We start from the raw sequence: 16,550 nt of genomic DNA on the forward strand, positions 1-16,550 counted from the left end.
GACACTACGGTAAGTTTGTGGACGTTGTCAAGAACCTCCAGGTAACTGTCCCTTTTACCGAACTTATTACCCAGGTACCTACCTACGCTAAATTTATGAAAGATATTGTGAAGTGTAAGAGAGAGCTAAGTGAATTTGAGACTGTTGCTTTCATGGAAGAGTCTAGTAATTTACTTTTAAGTAAGGCTCCACCTAAAATGAAAGACCCGGGTAGTTTCTCTATTACCTGTATTATAGGCAACGAAGTAATAGATAAGGCTCTTTGTGATTTAGGAGCCAGCGTCTGTGTCACGCCTCTGTCTGTCTGCAAGAAACTGAAAATGGGTCACCTTAAAATGACTAATATTACATTACAGATGGCTGATAGATCTGTAAGACGACCCTTGGGTATCTTAGAAGACGTGCCTGTGAAAATAGGCAAGTTCTTTATACCAGTAGACTTTATTGTTTTAGACAGCTCAGGTTACCCAGACCCCAATTATACTAGGAAGACCGATATTATGTATAGCTGGGGCCATTATTGATGTCAAACAACGGCGTTTGACTCTTGCCGTGGCAGATGACACAATTACTTTCAGTCTGCCTAGTACTTTGGCTCGGCCAATGATAGAGGATACATGTTATTCTGACGAGTCTGTCTAGGACTTCTGGTCGGGTTCTTTTATAAAGGACCCACTAGAAGCTCTAATGCATTTGGATGAGTGTGTAGATAACCCAGATAACAATGACGCTGTGTTGGATTTGCTTGAAGCTGCTTTAGATGAGTGTGAACTCACCGACGCTGAGGGAGAAAAAGTGGAACAGATGATCAGTACTCTTTGCGCCATCAAGGTAAAGGTACCTGAGCGTAAGCCTCTTCCCTCTCATCTAAGATATGTTTTCTTAGATGATACCGAGCAATACCCAGTCATTGTTAGTGCTAAACTTGATGATGATCAGCTTACTGCATTGTTAGCTGTGCTTAAGAAAAACTGGAAAGCTATGGGTTATTCTTTGGATAAAATCAAGGGGATTAATCCCGATATTTGTATGCACAGGATCGAACTGGAGGAAGATCACAAGCCTTGCAGACAAGGTCAGCGCCGGCTGAACCAAAAGATGCAAGACGTTGTGATGGCTGAGGTAATGAAGCTGCTTGATGCATGTATTATCTATTCCGTTGGTCCTTCTAAATGTGTATAGATTACAGACAGTTGAATGCCGCCACCAAGAAAGATCACTTTCCCCTTCCTTTCATTGATCAGAGGGTAGAAAGGTTAGCTTCTCGATCATAAGTTTTTCTGTTATCTGGATGGGTACTCAGGGTTCTTTCAGATCCCTATTCATCCAGACGATCAGGCTAAGACTACTTTTACTTGTCCTCAGGGCGTTTTTGCCTATCGCAGGATGCCCTTTGGTTTGTGTAATGCCCCTGCTACCTTTCAAAGGTGCATGATGGGGATATTTTTAGAGTACATTGAGTCTATTATGGAAGTCTTTATGGACGATTTCAGTGTCTATGGAAGTTATTTTTCTAACTGTTTATCTAACCTTGATAAAGTGTTGCAGCGCTAGATTGAGGTTAATCTTGTGCTTAACAGGGAGAAGTGCCATTTTATGGTCAACGAGGGAGTTGTCTTAGGGCACTTAGTTTCTGACAGGGGTATAGAGGTTGACAAAGCAAAAGTGGAAGTGATTCAGCAATTACCCCTCCTGTTAATGTTAAAGGAGTGAGGAGTTTCCTTGGTCATGCTGGCTTTTATCGCCGGTTTATCAAGGATTTTTCAAAAATTGCTAAACCACTTACACAGCTGCTGTTTAAGGACACCCCATTTGTATTCACTGATGAGTGTCTTTCTGCTTTTAACAAGTTAAAGCAGGCTTTGATTTCGGCGCCGATTATACAGCCTCCCGACTGGGATTTGCCGTTTAAGATCATATGTGACGCTAGTGACTATCCACTAGGAGCGGTGCTAGGCCAAAGGAAAGACAAAGCTTTGAATGCAATTTACTATGCGAGCCGAAGTCTGGATGAGGCTCAAGTGAAGTACACCACTACTGAGAAAGAGATACTAGTTGTGGTTTATGCTTTAGAAAAATTTCGTTCTTATTTGATCGGGTCAGAAGTTACTGTTTTTACTAACCATGCAACGCTGAGACACCTTCTTGCTAAGAAGGAAGCTAAACCACGACTATTGAGATGGATACTTGATGCATATCGTTGTGTGCACCAAAAATCATTTATAATACCTATTAAAACTAACATAAGTTAGTGGTAACAGGGTCGAACCACAGAGAGGCGGGGGAGTTTCTATTGTTTAATATTCTAGTCTTAGGGTAACAATGAGGGGGATCTTGATTTGAAACTTATTCTAAGACAAATAGATTAAAACTAAATGCAAATAAAAGATGAAAAAGCGGTAAAGAAAATGACGTAAACCAATAATAAAAAAGAAGCTAGGATGATCGTCTCACTACAGCTTCGATGGCACATAAGTCTAGGTAGGTCTCAAAATACAGTCATGGGTGATGGGTATGACAAGTCCTCTCGGTCCAAGTCAACTAATAGCCCCTCTCGGTCTATGCTATTAGTCCATAGGTGTCACTAATACTAACTTTCGTTAGTAATCCTAATGCCTAAATCACTTACCTTTCAGTCTAGCAATTTAGCCGTCTTAATTCGTTAATCTAAGTCCTTCCCGATCTTTCGATCTACGGGTTTGTCAAAACTAAGCATCTAATAAGTCTCCGCTAGGTCTCATTGATAGATATTGCACTTAACGAATCAAACGAAGCAAATCAGACACGAAGGTGGTCGACCGACCAGCTACCCCAGTCGACCGACCACCCGACTCAGTCGACCGACCAGGTAAGCCAGTCGGTCGACCAAGCCCTAATCCGGGGGTCACCTATTCATATGCCATCTACGCTAAGTTCGCCTACATCCTAGAAAAGGGGTGATTTAGCTAGACATAATAACGATAATAACAACAATGAAATTCGTAAAAACTATAAAGAAAGACATGATCGAATAATTGTAGCAATAATAACGCATAAAATAATCTAGGGTTCAAGGGATCTAAACTAGCAATTTCTAAACAAATAAAACAGCAAATAAATTGAAGAATAAGAACAAGGATTACCGAAATTGGAACAAGTGAAGAATAGATCCGCAATAAGAACTTTATTGTTAACTAAAGTATGAATTGAATGTGAATGAAAATTAAAGTAACGTAATATGAAAACCTAGATGCCTGATACAGGAGGGTTATGTTACGTTATATAGAAGAAGTAACGTAACCTAATTTCCTAAACTTAAATACAATGGGCTTTTACTAATCTTTTAATTTCCGTCAGATTCAAGAGGCAGTCGACCGACCATCGGTAGCAGTCGACTGACCAACTATCGGGCTCTTGCATGCTACTGTTCACGTTCTGAGAGTTCTGCTACAGCACTGTTGGTCGACCGACCACTGGGCACGATCGGTCGACTGATGTAGCTGATAGTTCGCTTCCAAATTCGTCTTTCAAGCTCTGAAATGCGTGCCAAGTTTGTTCCTCGAGCATTCTCCTTATGTCCAATCCTATGCTAAGCACTTAGGGACGGATTTGGTCCATTTTCCGCCATATTCTTCATATTTCTACAAAATCACACGAAAAGGAAGAAATACACGAAACAAGGGAAATAGTAGCATAAACTACTCAATTGAGCTCTGAAATGCGTGTGAAATGAGGTGCAAAACATCATATATTAGACACGCATCAAACTTCCCCAAACCAAACCCTTGCTTGTCCCCAAGCAAGAACTAGACTCGATCTAAGAACCTAATGGAACGATTTCAATCTCAGAGCGAAATGCAAACCGTAAAGCCTAAACCAATTTAATGCTACAAATCAACAATCAATTAGTAATGTGAATCATGCAAACGAGTTATGTAGTCGTTAAAAACTGCTGAACCGTCAACTATAGAGACTTATCTAATTGGACTCTCACGGGCCGCTCAATCACTAAAATAAGCACGGGTGAGTATATCTAAAGATAGAAAGAAGTAAATGCGTAGACTCTCACCTAACTACGACCTATAAGAACATGCCTGCAGTCTAATATGAAAATAATCTCTACAACCGTACATACGCATTCCAACCAAACAAGTGACCATGACACATGGCGAGGTAAATATGGATATGTGAGGCTATGGGTAAGAAGGTGCTAAGATAAATTTGGATATGAGGAGTTAAAGCCAAGCTAGTAACTACAATCCAAACTATAAGCGAATCCCAACTTCAATCTCAATTTAAATGATACAATATGGTGCCAAATTGAAGCACAAAACTCACAACCTCCATAAAATTCAACTCCCCAAAGAATATAAATGATGACATGGGAGTGAAAATCACCAAATCATAACAATTGCAACATGTGATTTTTCGAATTCGCAGTAACCATGGTCGACCGACCATAGGGGACGGTCGGTCGACTGAGTGTCGAGTCTGATACAATTTTTTTCTTTTCTTTTTTTCTTTTTTTTTTCAATTCTTTTCTTCTTCTTTTCCTTCTCATCATTTTGCCAATCACTCAATTGAGCGTATAACCAAATAGCATTAAGCACATTCCCAAGAACACCATTACTAGCTCGGATAAGGTAGGCTAATTTTAGTATGTAGTTCATCGGACAAAAAGGCTAATTTGGCTGATGAGGGGCTTATGGGTAAAATGAGAAAAGGGGTCCTCTTCCACATGTGTCAACAAACCACAAACCAAATGCGTATGGGTATTAAGCAGATTAAGTTCATATTTATGCAAATTAATGTAACATGTCTCATAAGGAGCAACTACTCACAATCTTAGATAAACCGGTCACAGATGACACCAGTTATAGGCTCTAATAACTCAGAAAATGTTGTAGTTTGCCAAAAATCAAAGTCAAGTCTCAAGTTCAGCAAGATATTTAACGAAAACTCGTAGACTATGCATATATGATTCTACTAATAACATGTCAATTAAGCACGGCTTAGGCATAAAAAAATGCAAATGCAATGTCATAATTGAAATACTACCGTTCCGACTCGACCTACATGCAAAAGTAAACGTGCAATTTTTTGATTTTTTTTGAAATTTTTGAATTTTTTTGGTATTTTGGTATATATGGAGAAATTAAAAAAAAATGCAAACAGAATAATTAAATGTGAATGCAAAAAAACAAATGAATGCTATGCAATGCAAAACCCTTCCCCAAACCAAATCACACAATGTCCCCATTGTGCAAAATCATGTATAAGAAGCGAAAAAGGAAATGGGAATTTGCATTTAGATAACTACAACTAAATAAGACATAAGAGAAAAAGATGTCGGGAACTCACAAGATTTAAGCGCAAACGGAAACCTCCCCAAACCAGCTCGAGCTAGGAGGTCTTGGTAGCCAACAGTGCTACCATAAGATACCTGAAAGACAGAAAAGCAAACATCGTTCGGAAATAAAAGAATTTGGGCGGGAAAAATGTGCAAGGAATTTAAAGTAGAAGAAAACGAAAACAAAAGTGAAAGGGAAAGAATAGAGAGAAAAACTCCCTAGAATGCCCATTCACGCTTCACGAGACGACCAAGCATGATCGCCAAAACAGGTAACAACAGCATTAGCGGTCGATCGACCGCTGGTACTGGTCGATCGACTGCTTCACCTGACGCAGACTTTGTTTTCTTCGAAATAACTCAATAGATTGAGTTATCATGGTCTACAAACCTGCAAATGCACAATATATACGCGCCCAAAATTCGCGCAAACCCAAAAAAACAGTCTATAATCTTAAAAATCCTAAATTAAACCAAACAAAGCGAAGTCTTGGCAAACAAAAAACAGTAAAAAGTCTTAAATGCGATAAATTGTCTTAAAAACTCAAGCAATAAAATGTTTATCCGCGAAAAATGCAGAAAATCTCCGACCATGGCTTCTGGCTACACGAAGTACCCTCCACAGTGGTTATCTTCTCAGCAGTCCAATCCACAACATCGTCTGACAGATCCACATCTGACGCATCTTCCCACTTGTCGTCGGACTCCTTAAGCTCCAAATCTGAAACTGTAACTTTGGCCGGCTCATCCTCCTCAGGCTCCTCGTCAGTGCCATAACTCAAGCATCCAAGGCCACCTCTTTTCACAATAGGCTCAACTGGAGTAACAGGCAGCTCATCCTTCCCCAAACCAGCTCCTACAATAGATGAAACAGACAAATCGTCCTCCAATTTGCTCCCAATCTGGGGTAGAGGTGTCACGACAGCAGGAATAATGGGTACAGGCAATAAAGTAGGAACATCAGAAATGACCACATAAGATGGTTTAGCAGAAATAGCATTGCATGAAACAACCCACATGGGATCCTTCTTCCTAGCGGTTTGAGCAAAAACAATGGACTGTTTGCCCACTGTAAAGGTCAAGGTCCCTAAGCCAACATCAATAACTGCACCAGCAGTGTGCAGAAATGGTCTCCCTAAGATAATGGGGATATGGGCATCCTCGGGCATATCCAGGACAATAAAGTCAACAAGAAAAAAGAATTTCCCTATTTGGACATGAATGTCCTCTAAGACTCCTATTGGTTGGACCGCAGAGCGATCAGCAATCTGAACAGTCATGTTGGTCATGGCAAATTTGGTCAGACCTAATTTCTTCGCTAGACTTAAGGGCATGACACTAATGCTAGCCCCCAAATTACATAAGGCTTTCTCTATGGGAAAGGTGCCAATAGAACATGGGACAGAGAAACTGCCCGTATCAGCTAATTTCTGGGGGGCAGCCTGGGTAAGATATGAGCTAGACTCCTCAGTAAATGCTACAGACTGGACTGGCTCAAGTGACCGCTTTTTAGTTAAAAGCTGCTTCATGAATTTCATGTAAGCGGGCACTTGATTGACTAACTCAAGGAAAGGTACCTGAACATTTAAACTACGAATCACATCTTTAAATCTATCAAAGGATACATGTTTATTGGTCGGAATCAGCCTCTCCGGAAATGGGACTGGAATGCAACCATCCGCATTTGGAGCTTGCCTCAAGAATCTCGGAGTACTCTCACTCCGGAACAGAAAATCCCTCAAGTTATCGGGCATAGAGGGACGAAACAACTCGGAATCAGCAGCGTGGGTGGTCGGTCGACCACCCTCCTCGGTCGGTCGACCAGGGTCAATCATACCCGAATTTTCAGAAACATCAGAAACCACTTCTGGAACAGTGGGGGTGGTCGGTCGACCGCTTGTGACGGTCGGTCGACTGACAGTGCTGCTATACGTCTTTTGTTTCTTCCCCTTTTTAGCAGCCTTTTTCTTTCCTTTAGCATTTTCATCTGTAGGACCCTCAAGTGTAGACCCACTTCTAGTAGTAATAGCATTAAGGGTCTCCTTCTTTTGGTCCGGCTGCGATGGTAGTTGCCCAGGAGCTCGAGTTTCACTCTTGCTAGCTAGTTGAGCAATCTGAGACTCCAACATTTTCATACCAGCATCTCTAGCTTGAGACTCCTTTAGCAACAGATTTTTCAACTCGGCAAAATCGGAGCCATGGGACTGCTGCTGCTGCTGTGGGACATACAGAGGCTTTTGGTACGGTTGCTGCTGCTTATACGGGGGCACGTAGTTCTGCTGCTGCGGAGGTGGAGTCGGATTTTGGACATTCTGGCTAGACCACCTCAGATTCGGATGAATATTCGGCTCAAAATACGTGTTCGTCTGTCTATGGTGTTAGAAAGCAGCACACGTCTCATTAGGAGTAGTACAAAAATCAGCTACATGACCATCTCCTCCACATCTCTTGCAGACGAAAGGACCATCTAACATAGCATTCACTTGATAAATCCCTCCTTTTGAAGCTCCTCCCAACTCATACTTATCAAATCTCGCCGTAAGAGCCACTAATGCAGCTACAGAAGGGGATTCAGCAGCTCTCCTTTGATTTCCCCTGGAATTTCTATACTCAGCTTTATGGGTGGCCATATCACCAATAATTTTCCACCCTTTAGTTTCTCCAACATTCTCCTGGAATCTGCCATTAGCTGCCGCATCCAGGATAGCCCTCTGATCGTCATAAACTCCATTATAAAACTGATTACATAGGCTCCATTTCTCGAACCCATGGTGCGGAATAGTTCGCACCAGCTTCTTGAAACGGAGCCACGCCTCATGAAGATTCTCATCAGGACCATGTTTAAAGCTCGTGATATGAGCTCTAATGGCATTAGTCTTCAAGGCAGAGAAATATTTCTTGTAGAATGCTAGGGCTAAAGAATTCCAGTCAGTGATCCCATTAGCAGCTCGATCCAGATCTCGGTACCACTCCCTAGCAGCATCACGGAGTGAGAATATAAACATTGTCTCCTTTACCTGGTCCTGGGTCACACCTGCTGGTTGGGATATGGAACAACAATAATCAATAAATATCTCCATATGCTTAGCTGCATCTTCATTTGCAGCTCCCCCGAATTGGTTTCTCTCAACCAAGTTGATATAAGACGGTTTTGGCTCGAATTTTCTCTCCGTCCCTGGTAATGCGAAAACCCTTATAGAGATTCGCAGCTGTTGGCTCGGAGGGACTAGCTATACTTGCTTCTTCAGCCATCTCTAGAAAATCTGGTGAGGTAACGGTATCGGTTGAAGAAACTGGAGATGATGGTGGGTTTTCTTCAAACAACTCGTTCTCGTAGAAACTTGTCCGAGAACTAGGCTCTTCCTCGGACTGTTGTTCTTGAAATAATCTCCTCTTCATGCGCAAAGTCCTCTCAAGCTCGAGATCAAGAGGAAATAATTCACCTTGTTAAGACCTGCGCATAAGATAAAACTACACAAAAACAATGAGAAAAGTTTAAGGAACAAAAGCTCCTTAAACTAAGAAAAAGACTAAAATAATAAAACAATAAAAACTAGCGCTGCCTCCCCGGCAACGGCGCCAAAATTTGATGCCTGTCGTTGTGTGCACCAAAAATAATATTTATAATACCTATTAAAACTAACATAAGTTAGTGGTAACAGGGTCGAACCACAGAGAGGCGGAGGAGTTTCTATTGTTCAATATTCTAGTCTTAGGGTAACAATGAGAGGGATTTTGATTTGGAACTAATTCTAAGGCAAGTAGATTAAAACTAAATGCAAATAAAAGATGAAAAAGCGGTAAAGAAAATGACGTAAACCAATAATAAAAAAAGAAGCTAGGATGATCGTCTCACTACAGCTTCGATGGCACATAAGTCTAGGTAGGTCTCGTAATACAGTCATGGGTGATGGGTATGACAAGTCCTCTCGGTCCAAGTCAACTAATAGCCCCTCTCGGTCTATGCTATTAGTCCCTAGGTGTCACTAATACTAACTTTCGTTAGTAATCCTAATGCCTAAATCACTTACCTTTCAGTCTAGCAATTTAGCCGTCTTAATTCGTTAATTTAAGTCCTTCCCTAACTTTCGATCTACGGCTCGGTCAAAACTAAGCATCTAACAAGTCTCCGCTAGGTCTCATTGATAGATATTGTACTTAACGAATCAAACAAAGCAAATCAGACACAAAGGTGGTCGACCGACCAGCTACCCCAGTCGACCGACCACCCGACTCAGTCGACCGACCAGGTAAGCCAGTCGGTCGACCAAGCCCTAATCCGGGGGTCACCTATTCGTATGCCATCTACGCTAAGTTCGCCTACATCCTAGCAAAGGGGTGATTTAGCTAGACATAATAACGATAATAACAACAATGAAATTCGTAATAACTATAAAGAAAGACATGATCGAATAATTGAAGCAATAATAACGCATAAAATAATCTAGGGTTCAAGGGATCTAAACTAGCAATTTCTAAACTAATAAAACAGCAAATAAATTGAAGAATAAGAACAAGGATAACCGAAATTGGAACAAGTGAAGAATAGATCCGCAATAAGAACTTTATTGTTAACTAAAGTATGAATTGATTGTGAATGAAAACTAAAGTAACGTAATATGAAAACCTAGATGCCTGATAGAGGAGGTTTATGTTACGTTATATAGAAGAAGTAACGTAACCTAATTTCCTAAACTTAAATACAATTGGCGTTTACTAATCTTTTAATTTCCGTCAAATTCAAGAGGCAGTCGACCGACCATCGGTAGCAGTCGACCGACCAACTATCGGGCTCTTGCATGCTACTATTCACGTTCTGAGAGTTCTGCTACAGCACTGTTGGTCGACCGACCACTGGGCACGGTCGGTCGATTGAAGTAGCTGATAGTTCGCTTCCAAATTCGTCTTTCAAGCTCCGAAATGCGTGCCAAGTTTGTTCCTCGAGCATTCTCCTTATGTCCAATCCTATGCTAAGCACTTAGGGACGGATTTGGTCCATTTTCCGCTATATTCTTCATATTCCTACAAAATCACACGAAAAGGAAGAAATACACGAAACAAGGGAAATAGTAGCATAAACTACTCAATTGACCTCTGAAATGCGTGTGAAATGAGGTGCAAAACATCATATATTAGACACGCATCAATACTCATTCTTCAGGAGTTTGATTTGCAGATAAAAGATAAGAAAGTACTGAGAACGTTGTAGCTGATCATTTATCAAGACTGTCATAACAAGAGGGAGAAGATTATTTACCTATTGATGATTCTATTCGTGATGACTACTTGTTTGCTGTTTTGCCTTCTATTGTTAACCAAGATCCTTGGTATGCAGATCTAGCTAATTACGTTGTCAGTGGCACGTTGCCACCTGACCTTTCTCATCAGCAGAGGAAGCGTTTGCTGTATAATGCTAAGCAGTACTTCTGGGATGATCCTTATTTGTTTAAGGAATGTGCAGACGGTCTCTACAGATGGTGTATTCCGCAGTGGGAGACCAAAGTGATCTTGGAAGGCTGTCACTCATCCTCTTATGGTGGTCACCATGGTCCATCGCGCACCGTGGCTAAGGTACTTCAGTCTGGTTTTTACTGGCCTACTTTGTTTGCTGATGCTAAGGCTTTTGTTTCAGGTTGTGATGCCTGCGAACGATCAGGGAATATTTCTAAGATACATGAGATGCCACAAAATGGTATCTTAGAGGTTGAGGTTTTCGATGTCTGTGGCATCGATTTCCAAGGACCATTCCCATCTAGTAAAGGTAACAGGTATATCTTAGTGGTTGGTGATTATGTGTCTAAGTGGGTGGAGGCAATTGCTTCAACCCATTGGGATGCCAAGACCGTGATTAAGATGTTTAAAAATATTATTTTTCCCCGATTTGGTGTCCCTAGGGTCGTCATTAGTGATGGGGGAATGCACTTTAAGGAAAAGAAACTAACTTCCATCTTGTCTAAGATTGGTGTTCAACAACGGCGTGGTTTGGGGTATCATCCCCAAACTAGTGGTCAGGTCGAGGTCTCTAATCGCGAGATTAAAGAGATATTATCTAAAGGAGTTTCTAAATCACGGAAGGACTGGAGTCTTAAACTAGAAGACACATTATGGGCTTATAGGAATGCATTTAAGACACTGATTGGTGCATCACCTTATCGGTTAGTTTATGGGAAATCATGTCATTTACCTGTTGAGTTGTAGTGTAAAGCTTGGTGGGCAATTCGTGAACTTAACTTTGATCCTAAGTTGTGTGGTAAGAACCGTCTATTGCTGTTAGATGAACTAGAGGAGTTTAAGCTCAACGCCTATGATAGCTCATGCATCTACAAGGAGAAGATGAAGAGATGGCATGACAAAAGGATCTTACCTCGTGAATTTCATGTCGGGCAGAAGGTGTTGCTGTTTAACGCCCGACTGCGATTATTTCCTGGCAAGCTGAAGTCCTGGTGGAGTGGCCCTTATATAGTGACAGCTGTCACTAAATTTGGGTCTGTTGAGCTAGAAGGTCCCGAGGGAAATAGGTTCAAGGTGAATGGGCAATATGTGAGGCACTATCACGAAGCAAATGATGCATACAACCGTGTTGAAGTCTTGTACTTCGACGAGCTTTATGCACCAGTTAATTGAAGCCGGAAAGGTCGTGCGCGACCTCTTAAACCTGCGCTCTCCGGGAGGCAACCCAGACTGCTTTGTTGTACTTTAGTTAAACTTATTTCCTTTCTTTTAGCTTTGTGTTGAACTTTGAACACTGAACTATGTGTCTTTCGAACTTCCTATACCTCTTATATGCGTTTTGCAGGTGAGGTAGCTCGATCGAGTGATTTTTCTCCTCGATCTTGCACTTTTGCTAAGAATTCTCCTCGATCGAGCATCTGCTGCTCTCGATCGAAATGCTGCAAATCCAATTCACACTTTCACAAAGGAACTTCAAGCCTTAACCAAGCTAAGACAAAGTCAGTTGACAGACAGACCACTTTTCTGCATTTTTACTTGTTATTTACCCAGCTTTTCCAGTTTTATCCCATTATCAGTCCCACATTGTAAGATATTTGTCCTAGCTTTATATACTTGCTTAATCCTGGCCCTAGGATTCAAATGTAACCGAGCAACAACTCCCAGGAACCTCTATTTAAAGAGCATTGCCTGCAACAAAACATTCAGACTGCTTTTGAACCAAAAACCTGAGTTATTTACCCTGAATTTAAATCTTCAAAACTTGTGCTTAGCTTAGTTGTAATTCAGGCTTAAATCTAATCTGTGCAGCATTGTGATTAGAGTTTGAGGATCTGTGGCAATTAAATCAAACCTGTGCATTGCTGTGGTTGAATTTAATTGTTGTCTGAGTTTAAATATGAGAATTCCCGTGCTTTGTTGTGGGTTTTCTTTGTTGGAGTATGTGTCCTCTACAATAGTGCGATCACATGTTTCAATCTCAAGATAAGAATACGTAAGGGATGATTCATTTATATAGTCAACTGATCAACATTAATCAGTAATGATTGGCTAACTAGAGTTTGACATTACTGTCGTTTGACGATGGTGATCAGTTGATCCCTTAAGGTCACACCTATAGCACAATTCCCTTAATAGATAAGTTGATTAATTGTATATCGATACAAGTTAATCAATTCCTTAAAATTGAACAATTTGTGAGTAAGAATAAGTATCTTATTGTAATTTGATTAAATAAGATTCACTTTGGTAATTAAAAGATTTTATTACTAAAAATTGTTTATTGTTTATAAAACAATTGAATTTGGAATGAGTGATTAATTATAATTGCAAAATGTTGTGAATTATAGTTATATGACCCATTTTATATTTGTGATCATGAATTACTAGCTAATTTGTCACATGTAATTAGTTTATTAAGAAATGATATTTATTTGTATAAATATGCATTAAAATTAGATATGGGCATGGTGTGTGACACATGACCTAACAAATGACATTTGACAAAATCATAAAAACAAAATGGAGTCCATTTTATGTAGGGTACCGGTTTTAGTAGAAGAAAATGAAATGCGCACCAAGCTCGTTCCTTAAGTGAATACTCCACGTCAAAATGCAATGCAGGATACTCGGGGACGGATTTAGCTCAATTTCCGTTGAATTCTTCACATTTCTGCAATAATGGCACTTAGAGATCCGTGAAGTGGCTTCGAAAGGTGTTAAAGAGTTTATCCGTGCTAATACAGCTCGATCGACCAAGTTGGCTGCTTAAACCGGTCGATCGAATGCTTTATGTTGCTGAAGATTCTCGATCGAGTTGTTGATGTACTTGATCGAGATGGGGTATTTTCTGGTTCCTCGATCGAGACGTTTGGTCCGGATTTTCCTCGATCGAGTGGTTTCATTTCACTCGATCGAGAGGCTTAGCTTTATACGCAGATTTTAGTTAATTTTCGGATATTCTTTTGTAATTAGAAATAAATAGAAGTATGACGACAGTGATATGGATCTCTCTCTCTCTCTCTCTCTCTCTCTCTCTTCTCTTTCTCTCATTCCTTTCCTTAGAACTTTACTCTAAAAAACCTAATTCATCCATTACTACTCTATTGTATTCGGTAATTCTACTCTTTTCTTTACTCAATTATTATTACAATTTCATTCTTATTATTGTCTCTTCTCTTGATTTCTCTTTCTCTTGTATTTTTTTTTAATTAGGATATTTAATTTATTTGTTATGCTATTTATTGTCTCTTCAATTATCTATCATGCATAGCTAACTCTTTTTTGCTAGGACATGGGGGAGCCATGGTGATTAAAGAAATTATGAATAGATGATTGGGGTTTGGTGCAAATTTAGTTTGTGTTGTTAATCACTGCAATTAACTGTAATCAACTGCTTAAGTCGACGCATTTAGATGATTAATTTTGGTACACCTTGATCTGGATCGAAAGATTGGAAGGGGTATGACCTGCAGTGAACATTAGAGCATTCTAATAAGGGTGAAAGCTAAGTTAGTAATGTTTAAGGGCGAATAGCGGACCGAAAGAACCTTTTCACTACCCTGCAGACCGAGTTTGTGTTGACCTATGACCCTAGATTAGACTCCTTGAGAATCATGGTGAACCTACTATCCTAGCTATTTCTCTCTATCTGTTAATTTCTCTTGCTCTCTTTCTCTTTTAATCTCTGTAGTTTAGAACAAACCATCAAAACCTCCAAGAATCGATTACTCGGACATACTTAATTTAGCATACATTTTCCCATCTCCCTATGGATTCGATACCCGACTGCCTCTACTACATTTTATAGGGACTAGTTGGTTGGTTTATTTTTGATAGGGTTGCGGCAGCCGTGTCAAATTTTGGCGCTGTTGCCGGGGAGGTGGCGTAATTCTGTTGTTATATTTTAAGTTTGTCTCTCGTCTTAAGGAATTTATTCCTTGAGATTGATCTCATATTTTTTTCTCTAGTGCTTTAACTGTGTTGCAGGAAATCTGTCCTAGAAGAGGACATTGTCATACCTGCTGTTCTTTCAAATTTTCTTGCTAAAATGCCGAACATCGCCACTCACTTAGAACCTACGATGGATTCTCTGCCTAAAGGTTTCCTTATTCCTACTACAGACACAGGAAACTTTGGGATTCATCCATCCTACATACAGTTGGTTGAGAGAAATCTCTTCAAAGAGGTAGCTGGCGAGGATCCATGTAGGCATATAAAGCTGTTTACGGAGTATTGCTTTACCATTCCTTTACCTGCTGGGTGACACAGGATAGGGGCAAGGGAGTCTTTTTCCCTTTTTCTTTGACTGATGACGCCCGGGAATGGTTGAGAGATTTGGATAGGGAAGCTGCTGGTGTTACTGACTCGAATTCCTTAGCCTTGGCCATTTACTAACGGTATTTTCCACCACAGCGCACCAATACGTTGAGAGGCCAAATCACCACTTTTACAAAATTGGCCACTGAAAATTTGAATAAAGCTTGGACTAGGCTCAAGAAGTTGGTTCGCTCTGTACCTCATCATGGTTTCCAACGATGGTTCTTATGCACCCAATTTTACAATGGGTTGTATGATGATCGAAGAGTCGTGTTGGATAATGCAGCCAAAGGGAGATTTCAGAAAAATGTTGAAGATGACAAGGGATGGTGTCTCTTATTGAGGAAATGGCCATTCATGTAGCTGAGTATGGGAATCCCAGAAGGAGTACACGAGTAAACGAAAGAACTTGCGAATCTCTAGTAGTTGAAGTGGAAAGTCACAGTGGAAGGTTTGATATTTTGGAGATTCTACAAACTTCAAGTGCACATGAGCAAGTCCATACTATGATTGAGCAAGAGGTAATTTGTTGTAGATACGGTACCGAATGACACGATCCTATTACTTGTATGGCAGATGTAGAGCGAGTTCGTGCTTACCAACAATTAAAGCAAGGAGTTCCGTTCTCTAAACTTTATGAAGATTTGACCATGCCAAGTACCTCTAGTCTTCCTAATCCGATGCCACAACAAGTCGATTCACCTTCTACAAATGTAGAAATTGCAGAGTTGAAGTCCTTGGTGCTATCCTTAGCACTTCAACTCGAAAGAAAGTCGGATAAAGCTGAAAATTCTATAGAAACGTTGCAAGACCAAGTCGCGCAACTTACATCCGAACAATTAAATTAAGTGAATCGCCCACCTCATGGTGATCCGATCAATGCAATAAATCTCCGAAGTGGTCTTACCTATGATGGACCGAAAAAGCCGTAAAATGATGATATAACTGTTGACGAAATTCCGGAAACTGTTTTGGAGGAACTAATTGAAGATGTCCCTGCTGAGCATCGTCCAACTACTCGATCGAGTGGATCTTATCCTCAATAGAGTGGTTTGTGCTCCAAAAGTACTCGATCGAGTAATCCAGGCTCTCGATTGCATAGTGCCAAATTCGATGTTCTAGATCGAGAGAGTTGTAGTTCTCGATCGAGTGATTCCCCTGAAGAAAGTTCTCGATCGAGTAGAAACTGTACTTGATCGAGTACTTGTACTAGCGGGGATCCTGTTTCAAAGCCTAAACCCACTGCTGTCTTGTCTTCCCCTGCTGCGGAGATACTACGTTTAGACAAAGGTAAAGAGAAAGCTGCAGACCCGCTTATTATTACCAGAATTCCTTATCCGGGACGTCTGAAAGATGCTAAGGTCGAGCGACAGTTCGGTAAATTTGTGGACGTGGTCAACAAAATTCAGGTGACCGTTTCTTTTACCGAGCTAATTACCCAAGTACCTACTTA

The sequence above is a fragment of the Silene latifolia genome, chromosome 10, assembly GCF_048544455.1.
Source record: "Silene latifolia isolate original U9 population chromosome 10, ASM4854445v1, whole genome shotgun sequence".
Lineage (NCBI taxonomy): Eukaryota > Viridiplantae > Streptophyta > Magnoliopsida > Caryophyllales > Caryophyllaceae > Silene > Silene latifolia.